This window comes from Castor canadensis, chromosome 13, assembly GCF_047511655.1.
Source record: "Castor canadensis chromosome 13, mCasCan1.hap1v2, whole genome shotgun sequence".
NCBI lineage: Eukaryota > Metazoa > Chordata > Mammalia > Rodentia > Castoridae > Castor > Castor canadensis.
The window spans coordinates 27,170,343-27,176,219 of NC_133398.1; the positions used below are offsets into that span (position 1 = coordinate 27,170,343).

General features: G+C 37.7%; 1 non-coding gene across 1 annotated transcript; it reads left to right on the forward strand.

Moving 5' to 3' along the window:
- Positions 1–488: 488 nt before the first annotated feature.
- LOC141415940 (U6 spliceosomal RNA) lies at positions 489–594 on the forward strand. Its single transcript, XR_012440885.1, has one exon. It is a non-coding gene; the product is annotated as a U6 spliceosomal RNA (small nuclear RNA).
- The last annotated feature ends 5,283 nt before the right edge of the window (positions 595–5,877 follow it).

Sequence of the window (5,877 nt, forward strand, 5' to 3'; positions counted from 1 at the left end):
GAGCATTTTTTCATGTGTTTTTTGGCCATTTGAACTTCTTCTTTTGAGAAAGTTCTGTTTAGTTCACTTGCCCATTTCTTTATTGGTTCATTAATTTTGGGAGAATTTAGTTTTTTAAGTTCCCTATATATTCTGGTTATCAGTCCTTTGTCTGATGTGTAGCTGGCAAATATTTTCTCTCACTCTGTGGGTGTTCTCTTCAGTTTAAAGACCATTTCTTTTGTTGAGCAGAAGCTTTTTAGTTTTATGAAGTCCTTTTTATCTATGGTATCTCTTAGTTGCTGTGCTGCTGGGGTTCCATTGAGAAAGTTCTTGCCTATACCTAAATTCACTTAGTGCAAGGTATAGCAGCATATGATTAAAAAGGCAGAAATAAGATATGAAGCTCAAAAGTGAGAGAGACTACATTTTATTGAGTAGGCAGGAGAGATTTCATAGAGAAGATGAGGTTTGAGATGGATCTTTCAAGCTGAATAAAATATGGTCAGGTCCTCACTTCAGCAGACATATACTAAAACTGGAGTGGTACAGAGAAGAGTAGCATACCCTTTAAGCAAGGATGGCATGCATATTTGTGAGGCGTTCCATTAAAAAAATGTCAGTGAGAAGCAGGAATAAGGAATTCAAGTAGAGGGAGGAAATGGAGGATCAACCTGCAGATGTAGAACCAGAAGGAATGTTTAGGTCAGTAGTATTTCAACTACAAGTGACAGAGTTCCACTCAAAAAACAAAAAGGGACACTACTAGTTCATGGAAAGGAAAGTATGTAAGTAGTCTAACTTCAGGCATATTTTAACCGGATACCTACCTGAAAATATGCTATTATAACTGGAGTTATTTTCATGTCTTGGCTATACTTCTGTTTGTATTTGCTTTGTTCTTAAGATAATTTTTCCCATTGCTAAGTTACAATCGACAGACTTAAGAACTTGGTAAAAAAAAATTGTCTCACTTTCAACAGTTCCAACGATAGTTGAGAATTATATCTTATTGGTTTAGCATTGGTCATATGTTGATTTCAGCTTCAATTGTGATAAAGAGAATGGAATGCTCAAATTGCCAGATCTTGCCATAGGTTCTTTCTTCATTGGGTCTGGAGGTGAGACTAGTGGTATTATCAAAAGAAGAAAAGTGGACATGGGCCACTCCAATCCTACCAATGGGTATTTGGAGGACATGGGTTAGAGTGGGGATTGGCACACACTTTCTACAAAAGGCCAAATAGTGAATATTTTAGGTTGCACAGTCCATATGGTCTCTGTCACAATTACTCAACTCTGCTGTCATAGTGGGAAGGCAGCCATAAGACAGAAACAAATAAGTATGGCTGTGTTCCAATAAAACTTTATTTAGAAAAATAAGTGGTAGATTGGATCTGGCCTCTGTACTATCACTTGCTGACCAAGGAAGGAAGCCATTGAAGACTCTGAGACTACAAATGATATCATCAGAGTTAATCCTTGGGAAGATGCATCCAATGATTGGATACAGAATGATCAGAAGTAATAGACTAAAAGTGGGAAGAAAAACTAGTTGTTGCCAAAGTTCCTCCCCGTGTTTTCAGACTGAAGAAACCTACACAGCTTTTGTAAGCCAACTGTACTGGGTATTCTGGCCTCACAGACTTTATGGCACACAGCTGTGTCTGTCTGTCCTTAGCTGACCTAGATCCTTATCATCTTGCCAGTTTAGCCACCTCTGAAATCCTAGCCACTTCTGAAATTCTGTGTTGGAGTTTGTAAATCATCTGGGGAGTCTGATTATTCCTTTCTTGCTCTACAGTGTTTTTGATTTTTGAGAACTGAGTCTATACTATTTGTATGAGAGGGAAAAATCAATAGAAAGAAAAAGTTTAATAAAAAAAATACATTCTCCATTGACTTTAATTAACTTGGCCTTAGGTTTACAACTTTGGCAAGTATGGGAAATGAAAAAACTAAAGCCAGACCTTATATTTCACCTTCTACACCAAGATTTTTAAGAATAAAATCTCAAATTAAAATTCAAGAGGATCAGCAACTTATTTGCTGTAAAAGAATAAAAAACATACAGGGAAGAAAGGAAATTCTCTTGTAAGATGTGACAAAAGGCTGACACTTCTAACTCCATGGTAGGTGAATGTGCACCAGAGTCAGGCCAATGTTTTATCAATATCATAGAATCTTGCATGTTCTCCAGGTGACGATGGCTGTGGTATCTTCTCCACTTTCATCACTTAAGACATTGTCTTTAACACCTGTCTGTATTTGCTTCTTATCTTGCTTTTCTTCTTTATTTATGCATATTATTGTTGAGTACCTGCTTTGTGAAAGATACTGTGTATGTCCTTTATTAGAGACCCAATGGTCTGCAAAAATAACACTTTCTGCCTTCACAGAATTTGTGAGTTTAGCAAAGGAGAAAAATATTGACACCTTCTTTTAACACATCATTCTTGAGCACCTACAATGTATCTACTGCTTTTTTAGATACTAAGAACCTGCAATGATCAAAACAAATAGGGTTCCTGCCCTCTTGGAACTTAGAAATTGACATAAATCACTGCATGGTTACAAACTATAAATAATTCTCTGAAGGGAGGTGTCCAATATAAGGAAAACCAAATGATACCTCATCTGCAGGGTATGACTGACTACTGAGAGCATGATGCTTGACTGTAGATGAGTCAAGAGTCTCTAGAGGAAGAGGAGTGGAGTGGGGACAAAGAACTTTTCAGGCTTAGGAAATAGTATGTGTGTCAGGCAGAAACATGGGCTCTTCAGAGAGTGAGAAGAGAGCAGTGTGATTGGAAGACAGGTGCTGAGTGGAGGGAGTGAGTAAAATTAGACAAGTCTGGAGGAGACAATACTGACATTTTTAAGTTTGAGGAGGACACTACTAGCCGTTCAGTTGCCCAAGAAGGTGAAATGTGCTGTGATAGTTCTAGAGACACTGCAGCATGGAGGAAGCCAGTGAAGCAGCTGTGTAGAGTGCTCAGGAAGATGAAATTGAGTGTAGATTCACATTCAGAGTCTACTGCTCTGATAACACACAGAGAACAGTCAGATGTTTTCCTGTGGTCACACACAGGAAAGGAAGTGGCAGTGAGAACTGGTAGGACACAAGATGTCTGTGGTCATGATAGAAAGCTGTGGTCTCAGATGAACTGGTGTAGACTATGCCAGCAGTAATGTTGATATTCATGCATTTACTCAGTCATATTTACTGAACCTCTGTAATGAGCCAGAGACCATGATAGACATTGAAGAATTAACTATTACCACAACAGATGGTATTATTCATGCCACCAACAAAATTACATTTTACTTGACAAAATAGATCTATGTACCATATTTTAAGACAAATAATGAAAATACAGGTCAGATGAGGAATAAGGAATCTATTATTAGAGTCCATGAAGAGAACTGAAGATTAACTGCCAACACAATGATTTTCTAATCTTAATAGGAGAGAGAGTGCAGGAGTGTTCTGTTTTATTTCAGGAGATGAAATGATGCAGAGGATAAGGGTTCTAAACAGTTCTGTTACAGTATTACAAATAAGAAGAAAGGCTGTTTCATGGATAGAAGACTTGGGTGCAGTAAGGTCCTTATTCACAGAAAATACTTAATGTCTGACCTAGTAACCATCCATTTTAGAAAGGAACTATCTAAGAACTGCCTACAGGAAAGGAAGATGATGTAGAAATTTATAGTCTGCTGCAGGACAGACACACACACACAGAATACAAAGAAGCAAATGCAAGAATGAGAAATTTGAGGAGGGATGGTTAGCTATGTGACATGGAAAACCCAAGCTGCCTGCTGGTAGCTTGGATCACAGAGCTCTGGCAGGTAATGAGATGTCTGGGAACAGGAAAGTAGTTTGGCAGAATTGCTCTGTTGCTCAATCAGCTAGATGTCAGGTGGTCAATGGGATGCAAGTCTTGGAACTGGTCTCCTTCAGCTATAAAATAAAATTCTTTAACTTTAAGCCTTTGATTTTTTTAGCTAATGTGTAAACCAATGGTTTCTGCTTCTTAATGATAGTTCATTGGAGATTTTTGTTGTCCTTGGGGCTGCTGTTCTTAATGTAAGATCAGACCTTGTAAAGGAAATAAATTCTGAAGTCACTCTGGGAAGACAAAGTCCTCCATTCTTAGTGGTAGAGATCTGTCAAAGATAAGAATTGCCATTGTTTAAGAGGATTTGTTGTTTATGGGCTAATTTTAGGTCCTTGGATGACAGAAGCTATTTTTATAGTTATCTCCATTTCTGAAATGAGAAACATGATCTTCAAAGAAACAAAAGTTTTATTTAATAAAATCCACAGAAAAGGATTGTGTCCATCAGGACATTCTGAATTATATGGCAACAAAAACAGCCTCCAATTTAGGGATTAGTAAATAAAGCTTAACTCCCTCTCATACTACTTGGTTGTGGAATTGAGGGTCCATTGGGAGGCCTGGTCTGCATTGTCATGGTCCTCACTCTGGGACCAGGCTGATACAGAATCTAGAGCTGGAATATTGGCCGTCATAATGGCAAAAGAAAAAGTGATTGCATCTGCTCTTAAATCTTCTATTTAGAAGTAGCACATCTGACTTGTGCTCATATTTTATTGGCCAAACTTAGGCCACAGTTGGTAGAAAATTCAATCCTTCAATGTGCTGGGAAGGGATTCTAGCTTATCTCCTCTGTCTCTACAAATCCATGTCCTTTACACTGAGCTCATTGTCTCTCTGGAATCAGGACTAAGGTTGACATAAGCAATTCAACTAACCGGAAAAATCACACATTACTTTCTTGATGCTCTTCTTTGTCTCTTGATTTCTTTTATTTTCCCACAGCATAACCTTTCAGACATTAACATAGCTTATTTTTCCCTTCCATCACAGTGTGGTTTGGCAAGGAGACATTAGACTGGGCTCCTGAGAGGTTTAACTATTGAAAACCTTGTTATGTTTTCCCAAGTGAATCATTCAAAGATCTACATGTAATGTAAGTTCAAGGAATTACAGCTATTCTCTCCACAGAAGAAAGACATTCCATCTGCCACTGAAACATGCTTCCAGCTCCACCACTAGACTGCTCATGACATCTGGAAACATTGTCCTTAACTGTTCCTGGATGCCATTTTTGATCCTGTGGACACTGTGTCTTCAAGAATCTCTGACTTGGTTTGCTTTGCTTTGAGATATTTTCAAATAACGTGAACTATTGCAGGCAAGACAATCCTAGAGTCCTTCATTTCCTCAATCAATTAATCTCAGTGTGCATAGCAGTATCAGCAGAGAGAAAGAAACAGTGGTAGCCAAAAAGAGAAAAATTAGGTATTTGTTGAGAATTCATATAATAAAATAGTAACTACATAGGTAAACAATAGTAAGAGTAAATTCCAGCAAAACCAAAAAAAAAAAAATGTAAATGACAATGATTTTAAGTGAAACTTCTTTTCCTCTGAAACCAGAGCATATAACTTATAACTAGTGAGTTTCTGGCCAATATTCTTTTTACTATTTTTGTGCTCTGGATGTTGTAGATATCTACTTGGGGCAGGTACCTGAACAGCATTGTCAAGGCTATGGATGATGCATGTACTTGTTTAACCTTGATCTATGGTACCTTGAGCCACAAACTTTGTTGTATTGATGGGAAGGAAGAGCAAAATTAAACTGTTCAGGATCAGCACTAGGTGGACTATATGTTAACTTATTTAATGCTATGCTATTCCTAAAAATTAAGTGTAACTATCCAATAAAGAAGGGAAATGAGAATCAGGAAATTAAGTAGCCTGCCTTGGGCTACACAATTAACAGAACAAAAATTTAAAATCAGATTGGATTGACCTCACAATGCAAGTTGTTTCTTTTGTCCTCCTTCCCCTACATATTGGTG